General features: G+C 32.5%; 2 non-coding genes across 2 annotated transcripts; both read left to right on the forward strand.

Annotated features, from left to right (window-relative positions):
• The first annotated feature begins 7262 nt into the window (after nt 1-7262).
• TRNAR-UCG (transfer RNA arginine (anticodon UCG)) lies at nt 7263-7335 on the forward strand. The gene has a single exon. It is a non-coding gene; the product is annotated as a tRNA-Arg (tRNA).
• A 5533-nt stretch (nt 7336-12868) lies between these two features.
• TRNAR-UCG (transfer RNA arginine (anticodon UCG)) lies at nt 12869-12941 on the forward strand. The gene has a single exon. It is a non-coding gene; the product is annotated as a tRNA-Arg (tRNA).
• Nucleotides 12942-14443: the final 1502 nt, after the last annotated feature.

Below are 14443 nucleotides of genomic sequence, written 5' to 3' on the forward strand. Positions count from 1 at the left end.
TGAAAGGTAAGTCAGTGTTTACATTATTACTACATACTTCCCACTGCACTACGAGTAAATATCTAAGCTAATTAAATATTAATAATTTAATAGGTCATACATACAAATATACAACATTGTGTAGTACTATTTGCGGTTTAGTGGTAACATTTACACTTAATTACCACTCCTAGTTTTAAATTATTTCTTATGTAATATTTTTTTGTATGTATTTTAAATATCAGATACGAATGTTAAATGAACTAACATACTAAAGATATCTATACGTTCAAATTAAAATATTAATTTCAGGATTTTCAATCGTTGCTTATAATTTTATTAATATAACCAAAAAATGTCTATAAGTTGAGTGGTAAATATAGGCAATAAGGCAAGGCTCCGTTTGTATACGTAACTAGCGGTCCGCCCCGGCTTCGCCTGTGGTACATATTTACGTTTTCTCTATATAAGAACCATCCTCGTACTTCAAGGAATATAATAAAAAAAGAATTATCGAAATCGGTTCAGCCCTTCTCGAGTTATGCGCTTACCAACACATTTTGCGATTCATTTTTATATATATAAGACTAGCGGTCCGCCCCGGCTTCGCCCGTGGTATATGTTTACGTTTTCTCTACATAAGAACCATCCTCGTACTTCAAGGAATATAATAAAAAAAGAATTATCGAAATCGGTTCAGCCGTTCTCGAGTTATGCGCTTACCAACACATTTTGCGATTCATTTTTATATATAAGATATATTATTATTAGTCTGTGGCTCTATGAAAATTGAAAATGCATAGGAAATTCCTGTATAATCTATTGTTTATGTATGTCACCTCATTGACTTGCAAGTTACAATGCGTGGAGACCACCTGCGGGCGCACACTGTATCAACACAAGACATTATTGTACTTCACTTTATAAATCTGAAAAATAATTTTTATGGCTAGTAGGAACTAGCTTAGAAACTACAGTCTACACAACGCTTGCTGTAAAGTTTTCTAAATATCTTGATAGTTAACCGAATGAAAAAATTGCGTAAAAAACCCGCTAAAAAACTATTATATTTAAACTTAATTGAGTTGATTATCTTCTGTCCTGTTCGGTTGCCTGGAAGAGATCACTACAGGTAGTGATCTCTTCCAGGCAACTCACTTATGCTAAGCCGCCAAATACACTAAATTGCTTCTTGCTTTTTGTATATTTTAGTATTTAAGACTGTTTAGTTGTATTAAAGAGTAAAATAAATAATAAATAAATATATCCGTGAAAATAATATTTAGTATGATGCTTTATATTCAATGTCCACAACATAATAAAAAGTGTGAAAACCAACATTTTATGCGTCCCAGTCAAAACGACCCCGATTATGCATACATATTTCAATCTATTTGAAAGTAGGTTACACAAATAGCCCCCGATCTGAACATAGGCAATCGTGTCAAGGTATTCAGATCCATCAATGATTAATTGGGGCTCTGATGAAGCTGTAAACCCTGGAAGGGAACGTAATATACATGCTGAAGGGCATGATGTAAAAGGGTTCGTTTTTATGGTTCCCACAACATTTTTAATAGCGACCATTCAGGTACTATATAAATAAAGGTTCAATAATATGGACCTGTGTAATCTACGGATATTATGTTTCAATCTCAAATTGACTTGTAAGAAATACTAGGATCGCACGGTGGTCGAAATTCGAGCTACGGGTCTCACTGCACGTATCGTGATTGACACTTGACAAATACACAATCACATCACAATATAATATGCACTTTTTTACGAAAACATTGATTAATGTATCATCGGAATACGTACTCATGCACTTGAGACAACCCAATGCGTACATCTATATTATATAGAATTGATTAGGAAGTATTCTTCCATAAGGTTAAATTTATGTAATTCAATATCATTGGAGTATGATAACTATGTACTGTGCAAGTACCGTGTCCGCTACAGCCGGGAACACATTGAGGTTTTAAAGAACATAATATTTGCTAACCGTTTATGCTGCCCTAGTACCCAATGTTTTGATTACAGGTGGCGCACGCTCGTTGTGAACCTGATGGGAAAGAGACGCTCTATATTAATGTAAACAGTACGAAAGTTTTTAAACAATAAATAATTTGTTTATTAATTTACCTTAGTTAAAAATATATTATTATACAAAAATTTGTTTATAAAACATAAGTTCCCGTACATAACATATTATGTATTTCTTAATACTGGAAAAACATTTTTTGATTTTCTTACTAAAAGAATCACAGATCACAGAAACTCTATGAAAAGAATGCTATGCTTGTATCATACAACAACGGTTTAACATTATTGTCGCGTCGCGTCCCTTCTCCAAAAACATAAAAGCTGTTCGTTTAATAGTATCTATGATTTAAGAGACTTTAAAACAAATCCATTAAAAGTAGGTTAAAAATAACAATGCGACCCAGGTGCAATAATGTCAAGGTATTATAATGAAATGGCTTGCACTATCTGACAGTTTGCTAGTAAACCCTGTCGCCCTGTCAGACCCCCTTGGACAATAGATAATGGATATGGCTTTTAATACCTCTTACACTGTTTGTTTTATACGAGTTCTTATGTTACAGTTTTAACGATAGTCTTTGACCGAGTTGGAAAAAAGTTTACCAATTCATTTGGCCTTAAGGGCATAAGACATTTACCAATTTCATTTATAATTTGTGTAATAAAATAAGTAAAAAAATAATATTGCAGAATTATTTTATTCTCGCGCATTTGATGATTTCTGCGAGGATAGGAAAACGGCTGCCTTATTGCTCTTAGTAAACATTTTTATTGAAAATGTTAAATACCTACACAATATAATCTATGTTACAAAAATAACACACACTTATTGTAAATTAACTAATAGTTTGTTACTTTACAAAGGCTCATAAAGTTCATTCTTCATAAACAAACAAGCAAGAGATAATCAAATTAACAATACTATATCCACAGACATGTCTGTGACTATATCCCTTACAAATACCCGCAATTCATCGTAAAAATGAAACGAATTTCGACTAGCCGTCAGCGATGTTGACACAGAGACGTGACCTCCGAGGCCCAAGGACCATCTCAATCCATTCTTCTCAAACTAACGGTTAACCTTCGAGCTGGCCTTACTTCCTGGTACTATTTCTGAGCTCTTAGGGAAACATAAGATGCTTGAGGCTTTTGTTGAATAAATAATTTGGCAAATGGACCCTTAATCTCGTAAAATGAAGCAAGGCCATCAAATACTGAAAATGTGTTTTACGCACAATGTTCAATTCATCAAGTTATTATATGAATAGTTAAGTAAAAGAGATTTTGATTATGTAGGTATGTATAACGATGCGAGAGCAACACAGAGAAAAAAAACTTAAAATTAGGTATTTTTATATGAATATTCAAAAATAAGTAGGTAGAAGTTATTTACACCATTTTATTCGTCATGATACCCGGGGAAAATCACACATGTCAGAGTTTTGTTTTTTTCCTTTAATTACATACTTGTTTGCATTAAATTATACTAAAACGTGAATAAAATTAATGGGTTTTCGCACGTGAAATGGTCACACGTTTTTAGTTGTTAATGAATTATGGAGAGACATATTATCAGGTTTAAGTGTTTATTAACAAACTTAAAGAAATGACGTCAATGAAAAAGTTACATGTTTGGTTGAATTTCTATTCGGGTTACTGATTATATTAATTACTAGCGACCCGCCCCGGCTTCGCACGGGTGCATTGCTGATACTAAATACACTACAGAAAAACTGTGAACGTTGTATATAAAAACATAGCGGCCCGCAGCGATAGCCGGGCGGCCGGCCGGTACCGCCGCAAACGCTACGTCCCGCAATTTTTAAATCTGTAATATCTTCGAAAATATTCACTTAAATCATACGGTGTAAAGGGCCATATAGATCTATATTAAATGAACAATGTATTCAAGGTATTTAATTGGTTAAGGATTAATGCTGTATTGGTTAAAATCGCATCGAAAATTAGCCATTATTTGTCGTAAAAAGTAAATGACAAAAAAAAGTTATTGTGGGTTATCCATAAGAGATAGACATATATACCATCGCGGACTTTTCTGTAGACCTTTTCAATGTGTATAATACTTAGTACATTATTTTGATAAAACTCGTAGGGTTTAAGCCTGCGTTTGTAATGTAAGCGAAAAAAATGTAATTTTTACGACATCACATTAGAAACCTCAAAAATAACAGTACTTCTCCACTATTTGATGGATGTTATTATACATATAAACCTTCCTCTTGAATCACTCTATCTATTAAAAAAAACCGCATCAAAATCCGTTGCGTAGTTTCAAAGATCTAAGCGTACAAAGGGACATAGGGACATAGGGACATAGGGACAGGGAAAGCGACTTTGTTTTATACTATGTAGTGATGATTACATGAACCTTCACCAGGGTGAACCTTCAGTTCACCCCCGCGTCCGCGTTAAAATGTAGAAGCCCTTCTGGCTAACATTGAGAGACACCACACAAAAAAAAAAAAAAAAATACATATAGGTACGTAGTTATATGTTTATCTTATACTACTTACAACCGAGTAAATAAACATTATTTCTTGCCTTTACTTGCCAAAAGATGTTTACCAAATTGAAATAAAAATATTTTTTACCATAAAATCTGCTCTTCCATTAACAATATTATTTGGGAACTTAAATACAACACAAATGTTATTTATGTTATTTATCTTATCTGCAATTAAAATAATTGCTTGAATTATCTTAAATATCTCAAACAATGAATTTACAAGCATCGAATAATATTTAGGTTACAGTTTAAATTAACTACGAATTTTGAGCTCAGCTTAAGAAACTTAATCCCCGAAATTGGTCCGTTCCCTAACCTTTGTGATATTGGGTCGTTTGAATAATTAATATTCACAATTCGGATTAATAATTGAAATTCTAAGTATTCATAACAGAAATAATAACAATTGCTTTTATACGAGTTTAATGATTCTCGTGATTTGTGTATTAAAATAAATAGTATTTTATTAGATTTGTTTGTTTTGTTTATTTATAGATTTCAGGATTATAAATATGTATTAGAAATTTCAATTTGGTCATTCTTCAAAATCATTGCACCACCCTTTCATCGGAAATAACTTACCTAACTTTTTTATTGTGATAATTTACAAAAAAATGCAAACTACATTTAAAATTTAAATATACTATCTTATATTATATTATTCGTGCTAACAGAATTACTGAGTTACTGCCATGTATATTGTATAAAATTCTATCTACTTATTCCATTTTTCGTGAGAAAGTAATTAATACCTAATCGTTAAAATAATAATTATCATTTTAATATTAACCGTTAACTTTAATTTTATCGCATTATGATCCTCCACGAGTGTAGTAAGTACATAAAAGGATTAAATTATTATTTACTGCTATATACTTATGTATGTAATCAAAATACAATTTTTAGTAGGTAGTTGCAATTAAAGTTTCTGTGTAAAGTTCAAAAATACCTATATGTATTGACTGGTCCAATACAAATATTTGAAGTTGCGGTTTCAAATAACCCTATCCTGCTGATAGAGAGAATTAGGAGCGTGGGGTCCGTACACCTAATCTGTGACGCCCCAAATTTGTGATACCCAGGGTTGATGACATATTTGGCCAAGTAATGGAGATCCAAAAACCCCTGTACAAAACAGTCTTGTTATTATACTCGTTAGAAATAGATAAGTAATTTGATTACAACAATGTTATAAATCTTAAACATGATCTTAACTAAAAGCAAAATTTAATTATTTGGCAAAAGAATGTTGTTAAAGTTTGAAAGATAGTTTCAAGACTTGCTAATAAAGTCACCTTTCTTTTTTTGAAACTCCCGATCACTACTAAAGTTTGGTACTGACGGTGTTAGCCATCTAATAGCTGATAGCAATTAGCATATTAACACTTTTTTACTTATTTTCATTCATTTCTTGTAATTTTAACTAACAGATAAACTGAACAAATTATAAGTATCTTATCCAAATGTAGCGAAATTGGCTTTACCTTAACAACTCTGAAAGGAAATATAAAATACCCAAAATACCTAACCAAAAATGCCCAAAACAAAAAAGGAACGAAAGCTTTGCCCAAAAAAGTTCCACTGCGTTGTGAACAACTTTGCAATGATGACGTAACAATTTTACTAGGAACACAGAGTGCAGTGAGAGGTTAACAATAGAGATGGCTCATGGCAATGGCATTCCGAACCTTTTGTCTCCGTCGTACAATTTGCGCTCGAACATAGACCTTGTTCCAATGCAATATGGTGCGTAGAAATTTGTGTATTCGTGCGTAGTCTTGGGAACGGTTACCATAGCAACCGTGACGCTGCGCTATGTTAACTATATTGTCTTTATAGTTTATTGTGGTAGGCAATAGTCAAACAAATTTCAACTTTAACAACTCCATATAAAGGCTACGTTTGCAGATTTTGTCTACTTTACGTACTCTCCAGTATTTTATGTATTCCTGGTATAAGTATGAAACTAGTTGGGGGACGTGTTCGATCATTGTTCCCCGTTTTTATTCATCCAGCTTTTTGCAAAATAGATTGCAATTGTGTCTGCGTTAATTTCATCTCGAAATCTGAAAATATTTTCGTGACAGAAAACAAAAATAATCTTAAAAAAGTTTAGTATGTAAAAAAAATTCTGTAAAATTTCTCTACATTTTTTTGATGATAAGTCAATTTTCAAACAATTTATTTTTCATCTGTTTTAAACTGACTTAACTTTTTCAACTTTTCTAAGAAAGTAGAGCAAAAACAAGAAAAAATATCAGCCGGTTTGTTTACTTTAGATTTAAACATTTATGAAGTTTAAAATGTAAATTTTTCAAAAACGTTACAAAGTCAATGCGTTTTATCGAGTTTAATATATTATGATGATAAAAAAAAATATCATCGTTATGTCGTTATCGAATCAATTTGACACTACCAATTAATTGTACAATGAAACAACCATTGTTAAGCGCCACCCCACTTTGCGGTTTTACGGCAATTGTTAGGGACAAAGGAACGATATTTTCTCTACTAGGACGACATGAGTTCGCTGGAAATGTACAATAGGCATTTATCGTAACATCCGTCATGTTCACACATCATGCAATGTGCGGTACTGCGCCTAGCAAGGTCGCTAGGCGAATAACCTCGTGACGTGGCATGACGTCACTGCAGGAGGCTCGGTCTGTGGAAAACGATGCCCTATTTCGTAGTTGAGCACAACGACCGTGTGGCCTAATGGATAAGGCGTCGGACTTCGGATCCGAAGATTGCAGGTTCGAGTCCTGTCACGGTCGAATAAAATCAATTTATTGCTTAATTTTAGAACATTATTCAGGTACCTTCTTCTTTAGTAAATTCAAAATGCTATGCTCTTTTTCTTACAGACTTTATACACAACTTCACTTTTTGCATAGGATTGTGTTGATCAATAATTGATGATACTTAAGAGCCCCTTGTACTGAAAGTTTAGGCATTTTAGGCACTGAGATGGCTCGCGCCCGCGTTGCGCAGGAGCCGGCGCGGCATGAACTCCGGTGACCTATGAAGGCGGGCGATTATGCCACAGTATAAATAAATCAGTAGTTCGATTTTATTTGCTATCGTAGGAATGTTGTTGATAAATAAATTTACTACTTATCCTATACCATTAAACGAGCAATATTTGCATATTTATATATTTGTTTGTATATATACAGTGTGGAAATTTTCGATGTGCCCTGAATGGAAAGTACTTGAAATACTAGGGATAGCAAATTTTTCTGAAAGGAAACATTCCTTTTTCAAATTTTATTTTATTATTCAAATCGATAGAAACAATATAAAAGATAATTTATTGTTAATTTCTCGTAAAAATTTTTTGGTCTATTTTATACATACATTTAAAGTTTAAAATGAAACTCTCGTTCTGGATACATTAATTTATTTTCTTCTGAAAATATTGGTAATAATAATTAAAAGTAAAACAAATAAAAAAGGCAAAATAATAATTGAATATAAGTATGTAATAAGTAAGTTAGTGTATTCAACCAACTTAAAAAAGTGTGACTATTTTACAACAATTTGAATAATAATCAATTAATGATTTGTATTATTGTATACAATATCGAAGCTTTTTAAGAAATGTATAAAATACTTTTTTATGAATTATTAATTATTATCATACATCATAATATTATGTTACCGGCAATATATTAAACCCTTCTTAGTAAATGTATGTTATTCCGAGAAACGGTCGGAATGAAATAAATTATATTCGTCACATTACCTATGATATCTTTAAATCTGAACTTTTCCTAAGTAGCAAATGTGGGTGGTTTTTGGGCTAGCGATTAACCAATATGAGGTCAAAACTAAAATCCAAGATGGCGCCGACGAAAATTTGAAAGGAAATTTGAAAAGATGAAAAGGATATTTGCTATCTCCAGTATTTCTAGTACTTTCACCCAGGGCCCATCGAAAATTTCCACACTGTATTTACAAACAAATATATTAATATGCAAATATTGTTCGTTTAATAGTATAGACTATAGAATAAGAAGTTAATTTATATTTACAACAATAATCCTAGGATAACTAACAAAATCAAACTACTGATTTATTTATACCGTGACATGCTCGCCGTTTTACTCGCCGCTCGGTTCTAATACGCGAGCGGCGACTGCAACGTGGTCGGGAGCAAAACTAGCACAGGTCCTCCTTCGATGACGTCCGGCTGGACTCTGGCGGCACTGACGTGGTGCGCGCGAGTCGCATTTTACGTATTATATTTTATATAGAAAAAAATAAGGGCTAAATTAAAAATCTATCCAAAAATTTCCCTGTAAAACCTGATTAGTAAATGAAATGTCAAATTTTCATAAACATAGCGTTCCCCTAATTCTCATAAAACTGATTATGCTTTTAAAATCGATGTTACTTCTGATTTTTTTTTGATCGAGTCAAATGTTTAATATTGTGTTTTTATCCAAAAAAGTCACTAGATCAAACGTTTATCTGTGCTATATATTTTTTTAGGATTTTAAATATGATGATTTCTATCCAAAAACCATGATTTAGAAACATACATTTCGGAGCAGGGCCCCTATCTTATCTTATAATGTATATATGTTACGGCTAAAGGTAGGTGAGAACATAAACTTAAGATTAGCCGGCTAAACTTAGGTTTATTTTCGACGAGGTGTTAATGTTAGTTTGTTCTATCTTTAGCCGGCTAAACTTAAGTGTAACCGCAGGCCCGTGGCTAAAAATGTCGGGGTGGGTAGATTTGGTTACTATAATACATGTAAGGAACAGGGCGAGTGTTTTCTGGCACTTCGCCGGCTGCTGCCGCAGCACGCTCGCTGCGCTCGCTCGGCTCGTGCGGGTCTTAAGAGTTCTAACCTAACCTAACCTAGCCACCAGCTTTCTGCCCTGAGTCGGGGTGGGTAGATTTGGTTACTATAATACATGTAAGGAACAGGGCGAGTGTTTTCTGGCACTGTGCGGGCCCCTCAAGCCCTCCACCGGCCCGGCGCTAACCAAATCTACCCACCCCGACATTTTTAGCCACGGGCCTGCGGTTACACTTAAGTTTAGCCGGCTAAAGATAGAACAAACTAACATTAACACCTCGTCGAAAATAAACCTAAGTTTAGCCGGCTAATCTTAAGTTTATGTTCTCACCTACCTTTAGCCGTGACATATATATAAATATCGTGTCCCAATGTTTGTCCTCAATGGACTCCTAAACCACTTAACCGATTATAATAAAATTCGCACACCATGTGCAGTTCGATCCAACTTGAGAGATAGGATGGTTTAAACATGTAGGTACCGAGGGCGAAGCCGGGGCGGAACGCTATATATAAATATGACATTTAATATATGTATATATGTACTTACCTACTTATTGAATTTTATTATAATTAACATTATTTTTTTAAACATACCAATTACCACAGTAAGGATCACGTGTTGACGTGTGGTCACATGATTAATCCTTTATCTCCTCGTGTGGCTTGGTAGGGAAAGGTACTTATAAGGGGGCGTTCAAAAAATTGAAAAAAAAAAATACCTTACATAATTTATGGACGCCCCCTAACTGTAGTAATTGTATACAACACGCAGTATTATTTTAAAATATAAATGGATGATGGTTTGTTGACTCGGTCATAATAAATATATATATTATTATGTAAACTAAATTAGCTTAAGAAGGTGAATATTGGATAACATAAGGTAAGAACCAGCCCTCATAAGCTGTAAGCATTAGGTAATTTATTTCTTATGAAAACCTCTTTGCTTTTTTCTTTATATTTTATTACAAAATTCTTTAATAGTTTCAAAAATACCAACCTCAGAATGGTATCTATGTAAGATCCTTTTTCTTCACAAATGAGGTCACTACAATAGTTATAACTTATCGCAAGATTAATTACATCATGGTTTTAGATTATCTACACATATATCATACCTTAATAAGAAGGTTAAATGTGTAATAAAAAGGTCCTGGTATCAAGGATGCAGTTCGAGGGAATACAGAAATGCGTAGATGCAGTCTACATAAATAAAAGAAAGAAGATAATCAGGTGCTATAGCGATAGTGTAATTTGTTTTATTATTTACTAGCGGTCCGCCCCGGCTTCGCCCGTGGTACATAATATTTACGTTTTCTCTACATAAGAACCATCCTCGTACTTCAAGGAATATAATAAAAAAAGAATTATCGAAATCGGTTCAGCCGTTCTCGAGTTATGCGCTTACACATTTTGCGATTCATTTTTATATATAAGAAGATTTTATACATTGGTTTTGCAAGCCTATATTTTAGCATCAAATTGAATGCCTACGTGAAAATATAACTTTCAATTGTTTTGAGGAAAAATTACATACTTAACATCTTATATATAAAATTCTCGTGTCACAATGTTAGTCTGCATACTCCTCCGAAACGGGTGGACCGATTCTCATGAAATTTTCTGTGCATATCGGGTAAGTCTGAGAATCGGCCAACATCTATTTTTCATATGTACCACGGGCGAAGCCGGGGCGGACCGCTAGTATTTTATGAAATTTCTGAGATCATCCTGACTAGGTATTTCGTAGTTTTGAGATTACAGAATGCAAGCGGTAGCAAAAATAAAGAAATTAATTAAAGATCAAAAGAATTATGATATTTCTTGTCGACATTTAAAGGGGAGCCAATATTATCAATTTCTAACCGTTGATGAAATAACATTAATATTACTTACTAGGTTCAATATAGTTAAGTTTTATTGTGTTTATTAATTTGTGTTATTTTTTTTATCAATTCACTTTTTTCAATAAAAATCAGATCAATAAAATAAGTTAGATAGTTATATTTTATATGTAGTTGTTATGAATTTTTGAAACTTCTTGGTTGTTTATAAATTTAAATCATTATATTTATGGGTATTTTGTACAATTATTGTAATCTTTGAGTTATTAATTGTTTTTATTATTACCAATACAATCAATTTCTTACTTCTATTAATTAAGGTTAATAGACAGGCATTAATCTATTAAGAATGATACTTAAATTACATAACTTTGAAATATTGCATACTAGCTTACCGCCCGCGGCTTCGCCCGCTATTTCAAAAACCTAATAAATGATATACATTCCATTCTAATACCAAAAACTAATACCACTGGTATTTGTTTCAACTCATATTTTTTTCTATTCCGAACGGATACCACTTTTTAAATAATTTAATTTAATGTACGAACTACGAACGAATACCAACAACTTGAATTTGGTACAGTCAGCGCAGTCAAACCTAATCAAAGTAAATTTGTTTTTCAATATTTTTATGTAATCGTAATATAATGCTTAAAACTTTTCAAATTCACTTCACTCCAATATTTTTACAAAGGTTAGCATAGGTAAGAGTAGTTTAAGTGAATTATCTTGCTATTTTTTTTACCTGCGAGAAAGGGTGAGTTTGCTCTATTGTTCCAAAATTCGAAACAACCAATCAGAGTCAAGTGTGACTGGAATGTTGTGCTTTGACTCGGAGAGAAATTTTATCTACATAAATTCCTCAGTACATTTCCGTGCGGTTTCCTCTTAAATTACTCTATCTATTAAAAAAATCCGCATCAAAATCCGTTGCGTTGTTTTAAAGATTTAAGCATACAAAGGGACATATTATAGGGACAGAGAAAGCGACTTTGTTTTATAAATATTTAGTAAAAACGAAGATATATCAAAAAATAATAAAAAGGAATATTAACAACAAACGTTATGCAATACAAATACATATTCGCATATTCAAAATCCACCTTCTAAGGTCAATTTAAAAATAATTTTGGTTATTGAAAAATATGGTGCAATCGAAATTGCTCTGCTTACTTCTTTTGAGGTTTGAGTATTTGTAGGTCATAAAATACATGTAATTTGGTATTTATTGTTCTTATCTATAAAATATAATTTTTGTACAGTTATATTTGTACATGTATTAACAATCTCTTGTATAATTAGATAGTAGGAATAACTATGGTTTGTATTTAATCGAGATAAAGGCAATTAAAGAAGAAATATTTTTTTGTTTATAAACATTAGGTTTTCGTGAAAACAAGAATATGAAAGTTTTACACAATAATACTTACTAACTACTAAATTACAGGTTTTAAAGTATCTTTATTTAAACCGTATTTCGATAAATACTGGTCAATTTTAATTTGATTCACACCTTTTTTTGGCGGCAAACTTTCGCTTTTACTTTTAAAATCACTTCCCAAAGTCACAGCTCTTTCCCAAAATTTCGGGTATTCTCATTTTAATGTATTTATCTTTATAACGACATTTTTAGCACCTCAGACATCGACCGTGTGGCCTAATGGATAAGGCGTCGGACTTCGGATCCGAAGATTGCAGGTTCGAGTCCTGTCACGGTCGGGATATTCTTTTTTATATTTTGTTTTGGAAATTGGGGAAATACAATAGAAATATCGCATGCTTGATAATCAATCATCAATCAATACATATAATAAAATTCTAGAAAAGTGGTGTCTGTACAATGGAAATATGTAAAAAAAAATTAGCAGGGGTTATTACTAAATCGATCCCAAACCCAAAACTGTTGTTAAAAAAATTTTTGTCTGTTTGTCTGTTTGTCTGTTTGTCTGTTTGTCTGTATGTTTGAACACGCTAATCTCAGAAACGGCTTATCCGATTTAGATGCGGTTTTCACTAATATATTGTGGTAAGCTTTATTTAACATTTAGTGTTTATTTCATGTCAATCGGTTCATAAATAAAAAAGTTATGACCATTTAAGTAATCACAGCGAACATTTGCTAAGGCATTCTATACATGAATTACTTTATTACGTAAATTATACGCTAAAGTTATTCCTTGACATTTCCAGATGATCATATCGAAAGTCCTCAAGCGTGGGGGGGGGGGGTGGTTATGCTGAGGGGGTAGTAGGGGGGGTCAAAGGACCTTTATTTAGATTTTTGCTCATAAGTCTAAAACCTGCACAAATAGCATTATGGTTACTTCTAGGTAAATTTTCTATATAAAAGGTCTTTGAAATTATGTCGTAGGTATTATATTTTTAACCCCCGACGCAAAAAGAGGGGTGTTATGACCGCTATGTGTGCATTGCGTGTCTGTCTGTGCCACCGTAGCTCGCTAACGGGTAATACGAAATAGATGCGTTTTTTTGTTACATTAGTTGTTTTTTATATTATATTGGGGTGGAAAAAACGCATGTTAGTTGTTAATGTAGGTTGTTAATGTAGGTTATACCCAAGTGATATATCAAATGAAAATAGACGACATGTCAGAAACAATTAGTCAAATTTTATCAAAATCGGTTCATCCATTTATTTGATATAGGGGTAAAAGTGGGAATAAATAAATGAATTTTATCAAATATACTCAAGTGACGTATCTAATGAAAGACATGACGTGTAAAGTACAATAAGACATATTTTATCAAAATTGGTTCATCCATTTATTGGATAAAAGTGGCAATAAAAGTTGTCAAATATACCTAAGTGGCATATCAAATGAAAGGGCATGACCTGACGTGAGAAGTATAATGAGGCATAGGTATTTAATCAAAATCGGTTCATCCATTTATTATATAGAGGGGTAAAAGTGGGAATGAAAAAAACGAATGTTGTCTGTTATACCCAAGTGATATATCAAATGAAAAAAGACGACCTGTCAGAAACAACAAGTCAAATTATATCAAAATTGGTTCATCAATTTATTTGATATAGGGGTTAAAGTGGGAATAAATAAATAAATTTTATCAAATATACTCAAGTGACGTATCTAATGAAAGACATGACGTGTAAAGTACAATAAGACATAATATTTTATCAAAATTGGTTCATCCATTTATTGGATATAATATGTAGGTATAAAAGTGTGAATAAAAGTTGT

Source organism: Colias philodice, chromosome 21, assembly GCF_061535455.1.
Source record: "Colias philodice isolate Cphi_HAF_F1 chromosome 21, ilColPhil1 Martin Lab GWU primary, whole genome shotgun sequence".
In the NCBI taxonomy this organism is placed as follows: Eukaryota; Metazoa; Arthropoda; class Insecta; order Lepidoptera; family Pieridae; genus Colias; species Colias philodice.